Source organism: Lissotriton vulgaris, chromosome 9, assembly GCF_964263255.1.
Source record: "Lissotriton vulgaris chromosome 9, aLisVul1.2, whole genome shotgun sequence".
Lineage (NCBI taxonomy): Eukaryota > Metazoa > Chordata > Amphibia > Caudata > Salamandridae > Lissotriton > Lissotriton vulgaris.
Window position 1 is genome coordinate 1,220,613,213 of NC_141697.1, and position 18,737 is coordinate 1,220,631,949.

Sequence of the window (18,737 nt, forward strand, 5' to 3'; positions counted from 1 at the left end):
CCATCTCAAAAGGACACCAGATAGAAACTTTAGGCCTCAACCATCAAGGGGAAAGTCAACACAAAACAGAAAATATAATTTTCCCTGGTACTCCCAAAATCCTTGCATTGGAGCACTAGTAAATGTCCACATGTGAGAAGGCTAGAAACAAAAAATCCTGGCCTTTGTTTGGGTTTTGGCGGAATAACGGAACTTTCAGTAGTGGATTGCAGACTAATCGCACACAATGAACAGGTTTCCAGAAAACGTATCCAGAAGCAAAGAGTGGCCGGGTCATTAATGCACTGAATGAACTCTATATGTAGATGTTGCTCATGCCTCCTCTTCGTTACGTTGGTGAGGTGACTCGCCTTGCACTGTTGAAGGAAGGGACGCATGATGGGGTTTGAAGGTTTGAATATGCCTGCGGAAGCCTCAGTACCCAGATCCTTTCCTGATTGGAGAGTGGTCGGTGTTGGAGCTCATTGTTGGTGGCATCTGAAGAGACTAAATAAGCGCATGAAACAGCTGAGCCGAGTAATACCCGCCCCTTCATGGAGCAAGGACTAACTTTTTGACATAACTAAGGGACTGATTTAGATCTCGGAGGACGGGTTACTCTGTCACAATGGTGAAGGATATCCTGTTCGACGAAATATAAATCCCGTAGGATATAATGGGATTTATATTTACATCGGGTGGTACCGCTGATAACGTTGTAACGGAGTAACCCGTCCGCCGAGATCTAAATCAGACCCCAGGTGTGACGTGGGTGGTTTGCGCTTTTCTTTTGTTCAACATTTTAACACATTTGTGGCTTGTTGTGGTGCTACATCTTCTTTTGAAATTCATTAAAGGCGGATTCATTAAAAGTGAAAAGTCTTCAGCGTGGTGGAGATCTTCCCAAGGAGGCATCTCTGGAACAAACCAAGCTCTTCGGAGTCTCTAGAGTTACCAGAGCACTGAGTACACAATATGTCCAAAGTGTGGTCTGGAATTAATGAGGCTGTAACTACCTTAGCACTTTGAGGTTGTTCTGAAGGTGGGTGGTGCGTTTAGATGCTTGGCCGAACAACATGCTTGAGACGTTTCATTCGTCCCCCGGACTAATGCCGGCTCTCTGGACCACTACTTAGCTGGTCAGGATTTACCGACGGAACCAACGCTCTGTTCCCCTGCAGCTAGTATAATTCACCTCTCAGGTAAGATCACGGCTCCTTTTAGTCCCTTACCCTTGCGATAGACCACCTGTCTATCACCGGGTCTAACGCCGCTCGTTTAATTTCCCTCCTTCCAGAGCGCAGCCCAGCCATCCACACGCTCCTTCAATTGACGTTAAACCATTCTTAAATGTAAGACCACAGTGCCCTCTCCCCCCCACACTGGTCTTCCTTTCCCCCTTGACCCTTGTTCCCTGTCAGTTACTCCCATCCTTGTCTCCTCCACAGAACTCATCCCAGAAATTCACTGCTGCCTTCCCTTAAGTGACGCTTCACTGCGGCTCCAGACGAGCGGATTTCACCCTCTGGATTCTCCCCTCTCTCTCCCCTTTAGTGCCTCCAGGTAATTCCTTTACCACCTATCCAGCAAATTTGTTCCCCCTTGCATTATTCCCCCTCCTTTCTGGGCTTCACTCCATCTGATTATCTCTCCCTTCTTTCTGATTCTATAGAGCACTCTTCAAATCGTGTAACCATCGTCTTGATGATGACCTCAAGTTAAAGAGGTCGAAATGCCGCCGACTCTACAACGCCATTGGCGGCAAGCAAAGGGTCATTCGCAAATACTGAAATTATGTATGTGATTGTAAACACTTTTGTTTGATCCACACCGATCAATGTTTCTTCGCCGCCTCACGTTGTTTCCTAATCCCATATGGCACTGCGCCGTTTACTCACTGCAACACTCCCAGTGCACATTTGGTTGGGAAACAACTTTTACAATGCAACTTTTACTACACACTACCATTACAACGCAGTCATTACAACGCAACATCCCTTACAACGCATGCCATTACAACGCAACCATTACCACGCATGACACTACAATGCATACAATTACAACTCATGTCATTACAACACAGTCATTACAACGCATACCATTACAACAAATAGTACCCTTACACTATCCAACACTTACCCTACTGTTGCACCCCCTGGAGTTCGAATAGTAATTTTTACCCCTACACTATCCAACACTTACCCTACTGTTGCACCCCCCTGGAGTTAGAATAGTAATTTTTACCCCTACACTATCCAATACTTACCATACATGCAATGTAATGGTATGCGTTGTAATGGTATGCGTTGTAAAGGTAGTATGCTTTGTAATGGAATGCGTTGCAAAGGTAGTATTTAGAAAATTCGTTGTAATGACATGCGTTGTAATGGAATGCGTTATAAAGGATGTTGCGTTGTAAAAAATGCGTTGTAAAGGTATGCGTTGTAAAAGTATGCGTTGTAACGTCGTACATCCATTTGGTTACTACAATTTAGTTGTATTTTGTGCTTCTATATGCAAATAACAACCCTTCCACCCTTACTTGGTCTCCCTCGTCCCTTTTCTGTGCTAGATGATTGATACAAAATTTACACAGTCCCCCTGCATGATATACCAGTTGAGACGTTGTCTTATTGTTATATCAACTTAAAAAGCAGCACTTGACAACAACATTGTCTTGAGTACCACAGCTATATTGGAGTTGACTTACGTCCTGATTTAGATCTCGGCGGACGGGTTACTCCATCACAATGGTGACAGATATCCCATCCACCGAAATATAAATCCCATAGGATATGATGGGATTTATATTTTGGCGGACAGGATCTCTGACGTCGTTGTGATGGAATAACCCGCCTGCCGAGATCTAAACCACGCCCTTAGACTCCAGAGATTTTCACCTTTGAAGACCAAGATGAAACTCTTTCTATCAGCTGAGGCTTCCATCTAACCCAGGGTTCAGAGCTTCACCCCGCTCTCTATAAACAGTACCCCCCATTTTTTTTGGGGGGGTGTGGTTTCATCGACATCTTTCACAGTCAATGTACACCCGTCACAGGCATCAACTGAGCCCTGACACTGGTGTCATCCCTCGCCCATCAACTCTTAACAGAATATACGACCCTACCAATGCACACACACACAAAAGCCTGGGCCACGCACACACACTGGAACAGACATGCACACACATAATTGCATACACAAATGAGCACACATGCATGCTCCCCACGCCACCACTGCATGTAGACAAACATGCACAAAAACACTCCTACTATAGCAGAAGTGCACAAACACATAAACACGCAGACGTGCATGCCTGCACTTACGCACACTCGCAAACGCACACAAGGGCACACAAGCAGCTAATTTTCTTGTTTAAAAAAAAATATTTTTATTGATGACATAACAAGGAATATCAGAGGTTATGCTACAGCGCAGAGCATAGTTTGAGTGACAATTTTAAATTCAACAAGCACCACATTTACATCTTGTACTGTTGCTATTTGGTTTCTTACCCCTCTCACATTATAGCTATCCATTACCGACGGATGTGGTTATGGACTCCCAGCAAGGCGGTCATACATATACTTCCCCTGTATAAGTTCCACCTGCCCCATATTTGCTCCCACTTTCTCGGTCAACGCAGACTTTCATATACCACCTTCTCCGCTATCATGCACCAATCCAAGTCTTCCTTCCAGACTTGTTGTGGTGGTGGCTTCTCAAGTCTGAGCGGTGAGTTGTAAAGTTACAAAAGGCAGCAGCTAGCTTTGCATTCCCGGTGGTTCATAATTTGAGAAAAGGAAAACTAGGACTTAACCTGGTAATGTTGAGTGCACTTTTAGAAGAATTTGCAAACAAAGAAATATACAAAAACGTGATTTATATCAAATCTGCGCATTGTGGCATCACCTATAATAAAAAGCATTCAATGAGGGCACCAAAGGGATTAGGATGTATATTCAGTAAGAGGGAGGGGCAGTGCTGACCGCTGTGGAACCCTACATGTTTGTGGTGTCTGATTGATGAGTGGTTTGCTGTGTGTGTGTTCGTGTGTGTTGTTGTATTTTGGTGAGTGTGTTTATTGACCATCCATTGGTGTCTGTTTGTTACTGTGTCTCTTTGGTCTGGTGCTGCGTCTGTTGGGTTTGTTGCTGTGTCTGTTGGGTTTGGTACTGTGTCTCTTTGGTCTGTTGCTGCGTCTGCGGTGTTGCTGCTCTGTCTCATTGGTCTGGTGCTGCGCCTGCTGGGTTTGTTGCTGTGTCTCTTTGGTCTGTTGCTGCTTCTGTTGGTTTGTGGCTGTGTCAGTTGAGTTTGTTACTGTGTCTCTTTGGTGTCTCGCTGTGTCTTCTAGGTCTGTTGCTGTGTCTGCTGGGTTTGTTGCTGTGCCTGTTGGGTTTGTTGCTGTGTCTCTTTGGTCTGTTGCTGTGTCTGTTGGGTTTGTTGCTGTGTCAGTTGTGTTTCTTGCTGTGTCTCTTTGGTGTGTTGCTGTGTCTGCTGGGTCTGTTGCTGTGTCTGTTGGGTTTGTTGCTGTGCCTGTTGGGGTTGTTCCTGTGTCTTTTTGGCCTGATGCTGTGTCTCTCTGGTCTGGTGTTGTGTCTGTTGGGTGTGTTCCTTTTTCTCTTTGCTCTGTTACTGTGTCTGCTGGGTTTGCTGCGGTCTTTCTTTGGTCTGTTGCTGTGTCTGCTGTGTTTGCTGCTGGATCTCTTTGGTCTGTTGCTGTGTCTGTTGGGTTTGTTGTTGTGTCTGTTGGGTTTGCTGCTGTGTCTCTTTGGTGTGTTGCTGTGTCTGTTGCTTTGTCTGCTGGATTTATTGCTGTGCCTGTTGGGTTTGCTGCTGTGTCTCTTTGGTTTGTTGCTGTGTCTCTTTGGTCTGTTGTAGTGCCTGTTGGGGTTGTTGCTGTGTCTCTTTGGTTTGTTGTTGTGTATGGTGGGTTTGTTGCTGTGTCTGCTGGGTTTGTTGCTGTGTCTCTTTGGTCTGTTGCTGTGTCTGCTGGGTTTGTTGCTGTGTCTCTTAGGTGTGTTGCTGTGTTTGTCAGGTTTGTTTCTGTATCTCTTTGGTCTGTTGCTTTGTCTGCTGGGATTGTTGATGTGCCTGTTGGGTTTGTTGATGTGTCTCTTTGGTTTGTTGCTGTGTCTCTTTGGTCTGTTGTTGTGCTTGTTGGGGTTGTTGTTGTGTCTCTTTGGTTTGTTGCTGTGTCTGTTGAGTTGGTTGCTGTGTCAGATGGGGTTGTTGCTGTGCTTTGTGGTCTATTGCTGTGTCTGCTGGGTTTGTAGCGGTGTCTCTTTGGTCTGTTGGTGTCTGCTGGGTTTGCTGCTGTGTCTCTTTGGTCTGCTACTGTGTCTGCTGGGTTTGTTGCTGTGTCTCTTTGGTCTGTTACTGTGTCTGCTGGGTTTGCTGCTGTGTCTCTTTGGTCTGTTGCTGCGCTTGGTTTGTCGCTGTGTTTATTGTGTTGTGTGTTAGTTCACACAGGACGTAGCGTTTTCAGTTTGCCCAGAGCACGCGTCTGATGCCAGGGGCTGCCCGCTGCAGGCACCATGGGCAGTTGGTAGCAACCAGTGATGCTGAAAGACGGCCAGCGAAGAATGCCAGTAGCCATGGGCAAGCAAATCCAAACACACAAAAACAAAAGCACAGGAACGGAAACAAAACAGAAGAGAAGAAAAGGAAGCATTCTTTAGTCAAGCGCCACCCGACTCAAAGGTGAAACCTACAAACGGAAGCTATAAGGAGAACCCTTACCCTGGTTCTGAGAGAGGAACCTAGAGGCAGGTAATTACAGGGTGGATTGTTTCCCAGGACATGTTTGTCATCACAAGGCTACCTCAGGCAGCAGTGGCACGTCTCCTAGGGAGAGGTGGCATGGGTGTGATGTCTTCCCAGAGCGGGCTAGCGGGGGTGTTACTCCTCAGGGTGACAGTGTAGGTTCCACACAGACCCAGTGCTCTGTACACCACAGACTCCTCGGCCCAGAATCAACGTAGGACAGGTCACTAACTATCCCCCCCCCCTCGCTTGTTGAAAGGACCGGAGCTGTCAATTGAAAGTTATCTGAAGCTAGCTTTGTCCCACTCTGCTCCGGAAGTTACCCTTGACCTCGCTGAGGTCATGCTCCATTCAGACTGTGGAGGAAAGTAGTTCCTATGTAACATATATTCTTTGAAAAACCAATGGTTAATGTGCAGAGAGGGTTAGCTTTAGTATAACACCTCAATACTGGTTTAAAACAACTTTAGGAATGCAAAAAAATTACAGTTAAAGCACAGGTATGGTTATGCATTAACACTGGAACACCGCTGAAATTAGCAAGGTATGGTTAGGAAGCACTGGCCATAATTTGCACAACAGACATATTCCAGGTAATTCCGGGCTGGACACACCTGTAATGGGGGCCCGGGTTATATCAGTGAGGGTGAAATAACCCCACTCGTAATAAGGGCTTATATGATGTATATATTTTAAGGTGTTAGCGGCAATAGTGATTAAAAAACAGACATCAAGGACAGCATCTTTTTGGTGATGTCTAAGAAGGCGAGGAGGCCAAGACAGCCCACCCAGGCCCATGAGCAAGGCTGGTGGAGGGGGGGGGGGGGGTTATATTACACATCTGAGGGGTGGGAGGGAACAGCACTTTACTGGTTTCCGTCGAAGAGGCTGGGGAGGGGTTATAATTGTATTTATATATTGCTTACTACCCTTGGCAAGGTGTTGAAGCGCTTTATTATTGCTGATTGGGATTAGCCATGTGAATGTAGTTATGTCAATATCCATTATTTGTAAAGCACAAACAATTACCCGAAGGTGTCAAGGCGCTGGGGGCCGTCGGGGAGATTAAGCGAGCTATTGCCCAGAATCACATGGTGCTGGGCTGATCTGCCGCCGGTGCCGGGGATTGAACCATGAGTCCCGGATTCCGGAGTCAGTCGCGCCGGCCGCTGTGCCACACCTCTTCCACAATTTTTCCCAGTTTGTGATATTTTAGTACAAGGTGCGTGTGATCATTAGCGGGCCATGTGGTTTCGTGGGAATGACTAGAGAGATAGACAGATTGCATTACTACCAGGTAGGTGTAGTCATTAGCGATGGCTATGTGATTTCAGGTGAATGGTTGGGAAGGTAGTTAGATTATATTAAAACCAGGACAGCGTGATCATTAGCGGGGGCTATGTGATTTTAGGTGAATGCTTGGCGAGGTAAATAGATTATATTAATACCCGGTAGGTGTAGTCATTAGATGGGGCCGTGCAGTTTCAGGTGAAAGGTTGGTGAGGTAGGTAGATTATGTAAAAACCAGGTAGGTGTAGTCATTATAGGGGGCTGTGTGGTTTCAGGTGAAGGTTGGTGAGGTAGGTAGAATATGTTAACACCAGGTAGGTGTAGTCGGTAGGCAGACAAAATATCGATTTTTTAATATCGACTTACCATAATATCGATGTTTTAATATCGAAGGGACAGAATATAGAAGGTAAGTAATATCCATTTTTTTAATATCGAAGGGACAGAATTTCGGAGGTAAGTAATACCAATTTTGTTAATATCGATGTAAGTAATTTCGATATTACTAATATCGATTTTTATATGATTTTTATGGATATTATTATGTATTTAATATGTTTAATTTTTTTAATATAATTTAAGTAAATGTTGTATTTTAGTACCCTAGTTGGTTGTGGGTTTATAGGAGAATAGGGTGGGAAGTAATTTAATTATACTAAATTAATTATTAATTTATTAGGAATGATACATTAATTTTAATTATTTGGTAATTAATTTTTATTAATTGGTAATTTATATTAATTCATTGATTAATTGATCACTATGTTCTGTAGTGGGTTGTGGGTTTATAGGGGAATAGGGTGGGAAGTAATTTAATTATACTTAATTAATTAATAATTTTTTAGGAATTATAAATTAATTTTAATTAATTGGTAATGCACTTTTATTAATTGGTAATTTATTTATTAATTGATCATTATTTTCTGTAGCGGGTTGTGGGTTTATAGGGAAATAGAGTGGGAAATAATTTAAATGTAATTAAGTTATATTTTATTTTCATGAATCTTTTTTGCAAATTATATTATTGTTAATTAATTATTAATTGGTAATGAATTTTTATTAATTGGTAATTAATTGATTAATTGATAATTATGGTAAGTGTATTATTTTATTATTGGCATTTGTTGTGCGTTAATAGTGTGTAAAGTAATTGATCTGGAGTGAGAATAGTCATTTTTACCCACACGCTATCCAACATTTTCCTTACTGTTGTTTTTTTTGGGGTTGGAATAGTGTTTTATTCCCTCTGTTACTTAATATTTTTTGTATTGTTTTAGTTAATGTAGTATATAATTAATTTAAAAAATATTAAAACTGAATAAATTTTTAAAAATTTGTTTTGCATAATTATTTAATTTTTATTTATGTTATTATTTTATGTGTATAGAATAGATGAATTTGGAATATAAAATATTTTTAACCATTTATAAGTTATTACAATAAATATTACAACTGATTATTAAGTATTTATATTATATATTATATGTATATGTTTAATTTTTTATTTATTAAATTATGTATATTACTTATTAATTTTAAATAATTTTGTACTATGTTTATTATATTTTTAAGTATGTGTTAATTAATTTTACATATTTATTTTAATTAAAAAAGCAATATTTTTTAAAAACCGCTTTTTTTGATATCGATATTTTTTCTCTCGATATTTTTGTACTTACCTTTTTGTAGATAGGATGTCGATATTGTTGACATCGATATTATTACTCCGATATTTTTGTAGGTCGATATTTTGTCTTCCTATATTTTTTCATAAATTCGGTGTAGTCATCACATTGGGCTGTGTGGCTTCAGGTGAATGGTTGGTGAGATAGGCTGGTGGAGATTAGGTAATGCTATATTACAGAAATAGGCTTATAAAGAGGAGAGGTTGTGATCTAAGAAATGAGTTATCAGCCAATTGCAGACTTGCAATCAGAAGGGTAGAGATAGACAGGCACGAGGCAGAGAGGAGGCTATATTCAGAAATTGAAGGCATGCAGAGGATGAAAGGTAAGAAGAGGGACAATCTGAAGAAGAAAGTACGACTAGGCCAGTTTGTCACGCAGTGTTTTAGGAGTATATGTACATAAAAGGGCTGTCCCGAAACCTACCACTTTTAATTCTGTTTTTCTGGCTGTGATTCGTCTTTATCACGCTGGGCTTATCGGGCAGCGCAAGCTGTTTGTTGCGAAAGACCAATTGTCAGCTTGTCAACAATTTACAGAGCCTGCCAATTGCTTACAGTTGAATAGCTTTATTGTCACTCATCTTTTAATGTTCCTTATTTGACTGCTTCCTTGTCCTTCTTGTGTTAATCCTTCCCTCGGAGCACAGTCTATTTACTTGTGTCCTTTTACTGCTCACTTTTAGGGAATTACTCTTTTATTTTTGCTTAAACACTCTTTGAGAGTGTATGTGTTTTCCAGCTGTCTCCCTTATGTGCTTCTCTGCCTCTTGCTCCTTGATACTCTCTCTCCTCTGTGTGCTTCTCTCCCCCGCCGCTCTGTGTGTTGCTGTCGCCTGTGTGCTTCTCCCTTTGCTCTGTGCATTTCTCTTCCTCACGGGCAACTCCCCTCTTCCTTGTCACTCCACCTCTCGTGTGCTTCTGCTCCCTTCATGCCCACTACCCCGACTCACTCCTGCATTTCTTCCACCTCCAGCAGACTTAGAGCCTGATTAGATCTTGGCGGACTGGTTACTCTGTCACAACATAGGATATAATGGGATTTATATTTCAGCGGACGGGATATCCATCGCCGTTCTGGCGAAGTAACCCGTCCGCCAAGATCCAAATCACACCCTTATTTATTTATTTATTTTAAATTGTAGTTATTTTTAAGTTCAGGCAGCAAACTGTTGCCAGCCCTTCCAATTTGTAAATAAAAATGATTTAGTGCTGCTACATTTCCATATTTATCTTCATTTACAGATCCATTTCAGACCAGTGACCAAAAAATAATTTTATTTATTTATTTTTATTTATTTAGTGTTTTCTATAGCGCGAACATGACCCTACGAGGAGTATCAGAGCTCTTTACATCCGTGTATCAACATTAGAACCATTTGGAAGCATAGATTGAAATTTACAAACTCTATACAACAGTACACTTTAGGGAAGTGTATAAACAAATAATGAATCAGCAATTAAATCAGCAATTGAGATAGTAACGAGAGCATTAAGTCACACATCACATGCGAGAGGCTGGTGGATGACTGGAGGCAAACATGGAAAGATTTGATCAATATGTACTACTGCAAGGTCTTACTGTAGAAATGTTCTCATATAGAATAATTTTGCTTCTTTTTTGAATGAAGCGATGGATGGAATTCTTCTAATGCTTGAGGGAAGTGTGTTCCAAATTCGTGGTGCTGCTCCAGAGAACGCTCGGTCATAAGTTCTTTTCTTACAAAAACGAGCTGGCTTCAGAAGTAGATTGTCTCTGTTCCTGGTGCTTCTGTTTCCTCCTGACAGCGTGATTTTCTGTGCAAGGTAAACTGGCGTTTCATGGTGCAATGCATTATGGGTGATGCATGCTATTTTGAAGAATGTTGCCTACATCATGTGCGCACGTCATAACAAATGTGCGTGCAATGTTTGTTTGTTTATCTCTCCTGATTTATCCAATTTTTTTTAAATGGGGCCTTTTTGTCATGTTATAAAAAAGTGCTGCACCTTGTGCCCCATTTCTGACAGCAGTATTGTGTTTTGTGAAAAATAAATAATCAATTTCTTTTGTTTCTTCCTCTTTTGATGTGGGAGCATGATGATTTTTGCAATCAGATGTGAAGGAGAGTCAATAGCTGCCTCCTTGAGGCTTTTCATTGGGAATTTAGCCAATCGGCAGCAGGTCCGAGTGAATGAATAATACAGGAAGCATACAGAGCTTATGTAGTCTTCTTCCCTTTGTGCTTGTGCTGCGCCATGCTTGACCCCTGCGACATGGGGTGCTAATGGGGTACCCATGGCGGTGCCGGATGTACGAACGTGTTCTTCAATAGTTACTGCCACAGCCCTAGATACCCTTAATTGGTGTCCATGACTGCCTTATTAAAAGTATGAATTATGTGCATATCTGTTGTTCTTGCGTGTGTTTGTTGTTCTATGTGTTGACTACTGTTGTGTGTGTGTCCGTAAGGCAGCCCCCTCTTTATAAAGGGCTCCATTGTTCAGAATATCTATGGGAAGGTCCTCTGGAAGTCATCTCCTCTTATTTAGGCTCAAAAAGTCCTGTTACCAAGGACCCATCTCATTGTATTTCTACATGTGCAGCAAGAGATTGTATCTTTGGTCACTTCTCAAACGAAATTTGAGTGAAGACTCTCAGTTTTATGGTATTTTTTTAAATTTTCCGTCTGTATTTATTCATATTTATTTTTTGCCAATTTACTCTGTATTTTTCTATATTTATTTTGGGTTTTGTGAAAAAATGAAGCTGAAACTAATATTATATTTTCATATTTATTTAACCAAAACATGTGCACTCATGCTTAAATAAATAAATGCCTGGGACGTTTTAATGATATGAAAACCCACAGATGATAAATCAATGCACTTATATGAAAACACACACATCTTACTCTGAACCATGTGCATATCTACTACTGCTTAAGGCTTTTATTTTTTAACTAAAATGCCTTTCTTTTTTTACCCCCCTTGTATGTCAATCTGCACAGCCATTTCCTTGGCACCCATGACTGACAGCATTTAGAATCACTCACAAAAGAATCCAATTTCCATTTTAATCACATGTAAAAATAAATCAAGACAGGAAAATAAATGGGTTTCTGCCTATATTTATCTGTAAAAATTAGTAAAAATGTAAAACGGGGAGCCTTAATTATAGTTAATAGCCCTGTGTCAGCAACCTTCCCTTAGGTTTGGGGCTGGGAGCAAGAGAGGTGTTCATCAGCCACATTTTCTTATTTGTGCAAAATGGCGCCATTTTAAAATATGTTTACCCAAATACTTCATAAAACAGAATATCTTTGAGACAAATAGCGTGACACATGTTAAAAGAGCACAGAATTTAAATGTAATTCATTTTTTGACTCTCCAAAAAATGCATTATTATGAGCAGGGCCACTGGAATAATGTGGCAGGGGAGGGTCAAATCCTGCGGCAGGGTTGAGTAAATTATGCGCGACAAGAAAAAACAAATTATGCCCCATAACACTGCATATTTTGTGACAATGTAACTTCATTATTTCGTCATTTTAACACTTGTTAACACTGTCTGGCCATTGGTTCCACCTCATTGGAGCCAGTTTAACACTCAAATATAGCAATAAGCAACAGATAGGTGACATGCCAACTTTTGCAGGGAGCCTTCCACGGCACAGCAACACATGTCACTGCATTATGTGTAACGTTTGAACCGTTAGAGCTAGAACACAATTATTTGTTGTTAAAATCTGGAGATTATGCAGCAGATGATGGATTATGAGGCAGATACGGTAAATATATAATTATGTGAAAATCGTTGCAGTCGCAATATCACATAATTCCAGTGGCCCTGATTATGCGTGGCTCCGGAAGTGATCCAGTTTCCTCACACCCCCTGGAGTTACCAATATACCAATACCGTCGGTACTGGTAATTCCCGGAGTGGTGAATATCCAGATATTACAATTTGAACCCTGAGGGTTCACCAAGAAATGAGGGATTACCAGGGGGAAATCCTCAATTCCATGTCTGATCACCCAGCAATGCCTCATTTTCACCTGTGCTTTCTTATGTAGATGTTGGCTGTTTCCAACAGGTCCACAGATCTCATAGTTCCAACTGTGGCAAAAATGACTGTTAATGGCCCTAACAGAATAATGAGGCTACGTTTATTGAAGGCCCTAGTCTTTTTACATAGCTCACGCCCTCTGAACAGCAGCTACAGAGACATACAGCACCTTAGCAGAATATAATAAATACAGAAAATTGAAACCAATGCAGAAAAGGTAACAAAGTGCATGTTATATAGCCCACACTGCGAACTCTGCATATTTAAAATTCAATATTGCCAAGACACTCCTGAAGAGTGGATGATGCGCTTACCCATTAATAAATAAACAATCACTTCTAAGCACTGGAGTGTCACTGGGTGCCAGAAACCCAACTGATCAAAAGAGATTGCAAATGCTATCGGTGAGGAATCGAGTTTGCTTTAAGGCCCTTTGCCTAGTTTTTAAGGCGCTGCATGGTGCAGGACCTGACTTTTTGAAACAGCGTTTCAAATGGTACATACCGAATAGACCACTTCGTTCATCAAAGTCCAGATGGGTCCAGTACCACACATAAAAAGAGTTCGGTGGGGAGGCAGGAGTTTCGCCCACAATGCGGCAAAAGCCTGGACCAACCTGCCATTTCATTTAAGGTGCATTGCTAACCTATTGGCCTTCAGGAAGAGCCTTAAGACCTGGCTTTTTGACCAATAAACTTCTTTCATTTTTCAGGCACAGGAGATGTAACTAGCGCCAGGACTCCTTCGGGTAACAGTTGCGCTGTATAAATGTCATTAACATAACACAACATAACATTAGCTGAGCACATCTGTAGGGCAACAAAAACAAGGTCCTGGCCTGGCAGTTCGGGCCAAACTGTTCCCATTGGAGCAGGGGTAAGACTGATTTGCATGTGGCTGGGTCCAAACTGAGGTGGTATTGTGAGCAAAATAAAAATGGACTGAGATGCGGCACTGAGTAATTTCCAGGGGCTGAAATTAATTCAAGCATTCCATCCATCGCTTTATTCTATAGGTCAGTGTGACAATCTACGGGTCTGTGCACACAGTGCCACTGGACACCAAGCTATACCCGGCTGATGAGCGATAACACGGTCGCCCCTGGCCCCGGGTTGCTTGTGGTCTGGTTCAAGGAGGACCTGGCCTGGCAGTTCAGTCTGGACTCTTCCCATTGGAGTAGGGTCAAGGTTGATTTGCCAACAACTGGGTTCAAACTGACGTGGCAGGGTGTGAAAAATAATGATGGCCTGGGATGCGGCCTGGGTAATTACCAGTGACTGAGAGTGAATTCATGCATTCATCCATCACTTTTCTGCATGCTTCAGAGCACATTTATCGGCTGTGCAATGGGCTCTTTTGCATGATAGTCTTTAAGCATGACATAGGTATGCGATAACTTATATAGAACATGAGTCAAAGTCTCAGAACTCATTGAATATGACAGATGCCCTGGTTAAACAATTAACTTACAGATGAACACTGTGTCACTAAATCTCTGTTACCAGAATCTAATTGAAACGTAAGTACATCGGCTAAATGTTTTCCAAGTTCTAACCACTGCACTTCATTGCATGACAGATAACAATGAATGCTTGATTTTTATATTCAGTGATTAGTTTTTTTAGCATTTGTTTCATCCTATATGAAATTATGGATTATATATGAGAGGAAATGTTTCACTTTTGGGAAATGTGAAATGCTCATTTGTAGTTTTTTTTTTTACCAAAGGCATGGCCATTTTTTACAATACTAAACAGTAAGCGCTGCTGAATTATCTCTGTTGCTGATTTACCAACAGTCTCTGTTGAGGCTCTGAAAATGCAACTCAGTCAAGAGACGGCAGACACAACCCATTAAAAGTGCTTCTTCTATGGGCCCTATGTCCAAAGTGTCCCACAAAATAATAATCCAAAGCTGGCCACCCTACTTGATTTTATTTTTAGGTCTCGCGCCTAGCGTTGCAGTGTGCAGCACTGCACGCGGAGCGCGAGACCTCATGTAGGGGCTTTAGGAAGCTGACCACACGCTTGTGCATGTGTTTTTTTCGGCTGCAATTGGTTTTTGCATGCGTTTTTAAAAAAAAATACAGCACCCAATTGGGCAAAGGCGGGCGCATGTTCTGCCTTTGCTCTGCCCACTTTCCATTGGTGTCTGTTACGTGCAAATTATTAAACATGTGTTTATCATTAGCGCGTTCGCTTTGCTGCTGCGCTCGCTTGCTCCCGCTCCTCTGTGGTGCACGCGCACCACTGGTTTCTGTTTGTTACACTGTGGGTGCTTCTTTCTCTTACTTTGTCCTGCCCTTTATTTAATCATAACAGCGCCCACTTCAATTCCCAGGCCACCTGCGCATAACTTTGATATACACAGACACTGTGCTGCATGTTTGAGCGCAGTGCCCAGGTTTATAAGTGTTTTCTTGTGCACTGATTGTGCGTGATCTTTTGTGACGTGGGCCCAATTGTATTGCGTTTAAAATGGTGTGTGTATGTTCACAATTTACTTGGATAAAGAAGAGTTTGGTTGTCTGTCTTGTTAATGTTGTTACAAGTAACGCTATCCAAGCGACCAGCTCCATGCCTACGGACACCCACGAAGTTCGGAAATACGAATACTTGTCTTTTCCCCTTTTTGCAGGAATTCTTGTGTGGCTGGAAAGGGGCTCAGTGGCGAGCTCGCCTCTCTCTGGTGGTCACTGCATTGGCTGTGCAGACTTGCGATGCTTGGAATAACTGGCCGTCAGTCGGGGGGCACGCTTTATCTTTCCTCAGTTCGCCTTTGTTATTTTTTTTTCCTCTTTGCCTTTTCTCTCTCTGCTGCCTGTGCACAGCTGCCCCGGCCTGCGCTTAAATTCCTCTGCAAGGCTGTCCCTGCAGCCATTAAATACCGTGGTGGGGTCTCCAGGGGCCAGAAGGAGGAGGGGCAGGGGAGAGGACTGGAGTTGGGGGGAGCCTGTATGTTTAGCCACAGGCTGCAGGGTACTCACACAAGTAATTCTGCCACAAAAGTGACCCAAGAGATGCGGCCTAAAGCAGAACCACAACAATCAAATGTGTCCCTTTTTATAGTCAGCTATGATAAGAAATTAAATTTTTAACTCTCAGCTGAAGCAGCAGACCTCTTCCGTTCCTCTCACACAGACATGTGGTGTAAAGGTACTTTACAACAGGCTATTTCAATATATACATAATAAACATTATGTGTGATAGTCATTGGGGAGTCGGTGTCTGCATGCATGCTGCACAAGCGCTACAGAACGGGCTGACAATCATCATCCCAGCAGCCGTGCAGTCATAGAAAAGATAAGGACCAGTTACAATACACAAGGTCACATTCATTTTTGGTGTGCGCAGGGAGATTAGTTGATTTGCCCACAACCACATGATCCATTTCTCTTGCTTCACTGTAGCACACAATTCTCTCTCCAACTTTAATAAACTAACTCTAAACACTCTCTCTCTCTAACTCTACCTTTCTCAAACTCTCTTTCGCTCTCTCAGTCTTTCTTTCTTCACTCTATCTCTCACTTATATACGAAAATAACTAGTGTTACTTTAGATACCATCTCTCGCTTTCTATCACTTTTGCACTAAGCACTCTCTCACATAAGTAAATAAAAAAATATCCATTACAGCACCTATAGCTGTAACTCTCAAAAAAATGTGAGACCTGTTGCATTGCAAATGCTTGTTCCTTTTAGGTTTAGCCTGCTGACAGCGCATGCGCTGTCTGTTGCAAGGCATATTGTGGCTTACTGAGTACACAGAAGGACTTGGGGCCCGCCCATTGCTTATCATTGGTTGGTTTTCCTGTCACTCTCATTTGCTTGCTTCTTATTCTTGTCTCAGATTGTCAGTCTTGTGGTTGTCTCTCCCATGGAGCATTGCCGTTTCACTGTCGCTTTGAATGGCTGACATCGCCACTCTCCCTGCTTGTTTTCAAGCCCTTTTTTTTTCTTAAGAAATCCATGAGTTTGCATGGGTTTTTGAACTGTTTAACTTGTATACTTCTCTTCCCCTGCACTCTGTGTCGCTCTCTGTCACCCAAATGCTTCTCCTAACCCCTCTAGCTGTAGTGCTCAACCGTATGCTTCTCCCCGCACCCTCCATGGTGCTTTCCCCACCCGTGCCCTGGTGTTGCTTCCCCACCAATGCCCTCCGCTGTGTGTTTTGCCTTCACAACCTCCCCTCTGTTACTTTAGTTCCTCCCACATATTAAATACAATTTTAAAAAATGTGCATGTTTGATTTCCTTTCGATGCAATGAACCAATTCGAATCAGTAATAAAAAAAGTAGCTGCATTATTTTGTAGGCGCCGCACTCACATCAAGGGCTTTTGTATAAGCATTTTCAACGTTAGCCTAGCTAGAGAGCATAAGGAATGCTATGCAGCATTGCTAAAAAATGGGTACAATGTCAATAGGTTACAAAGGCGAGACTTTTTGTCTTTGCCAATGCTTTGCCAATGCTTGTGTAGTTCATAATTATTCCTCTTTCCATTTATTTATTTAAAATGTACACTTAATTTGTAGAATGTAGTGATATCTTATTTACTGTTTTTAAAAATATTTAAATTTTGCTCAAGAAAGGTGATTCTGAACCCGTTACCCACAATTATTTGTTTATACCGCAAAAAATCAATTTCCCGGTGCATTAAAGTTTGCATCCTTCATTTCAATTTCAGCTGGTCCAAACTTGCCAGAATTTAACAGGGGTAAAATATCCAGTATTTGCTGGGACATGTAGATTTTGACTGTAGGCACTAAAATTCACGTTATTGAAATCAGAATAGGCTATAATGATATCATGTGATAAATTCCGACCACCTCGATGTCGGATTTCATTGGAAGCAATAGTTATCGCATCCAACAGGGGCCACCCATAATCAAGCCCCTACACTGCTAGGAGATGTACCTATGTGTGTGTGTGTGTGTGTGCGTGCATGCGTGTGTGTGTCCATGTGTATGATCGACTAATCGTTTGCTTTCTGTGTTTTATATTTTTGCTATGTGAGGGGCCGATTCACAGAACTAATTTAAGACAAAATCCTAATCTTACTCCTTTTGGTATTCACAGAAGTTAGGATTTTGTCTTAAGTTTGTCCTAAGACAAACTTAAGACAGACTTAAGACAATATCCTAACTTAAGTCTGTCTTAAGTCTGTCTTAAGACAAATTTAAGACAAAATCCTAACTTCTGTGAATACCAAAAGGAGTAAGTTTAGGATTTTGTCTTAAGTTAGTTCTGTGAATCGGGCCCTGAGTGTGGTGAGCGGGATTCCCATAGGTAAACTTGACTTTTGTGTAAATTCACTACTATTCAGCGGCCAGAATCAACATGTGGAGATTTACCACTGTACTTTTTATACTTATGTGTGAGGAGTTCTCCATCTTCTTTGTGCAGTCTCCAGGTAGGGAGTGTGAAGTCGAAAAACTTGGCAGTTTCTGAATATTGCCAAGTATTAAAGTTACACAAAAGTGTAAGTTTACCTTTGTGACTCAGGCGCTTTGTGTTTCTTAGACAACCTTCTTTGGGTCCATGCCTGCTGTTTGTTTGTTGCTGTGCATTCGTGATGTTGTGGCTGTTGCTGTGTTCCTTTTTCTGCATATGTAAGCACACAAACACACACAGCAACAATAACCTATCACTACAACCTCTGCCCCGCCCCTTACGTGTATGTTTCTGTTTAGACGTAAGCACGCGCACTCAGCCCCACCTGATGTCATGGTGCCGCAAACTGCACGCAAACTACGGCAGGTAACATAGTAATCAGTGATGCAGGAGGGCACGTGGGCAGCCAGTAGCCATGGGCAGGAAAGCACACACACAAACACACGCCAATATAGAAACTGCCACAGGCGGTGCAGATACACAAAAGAAAAGGAAGCTTTACAAAATGTGGCTTTGACTAACTCTGGTTAGGGGTCAGATAACAACGCTGGAAAAGGTGCAGGTTCTAAACCCACCAAT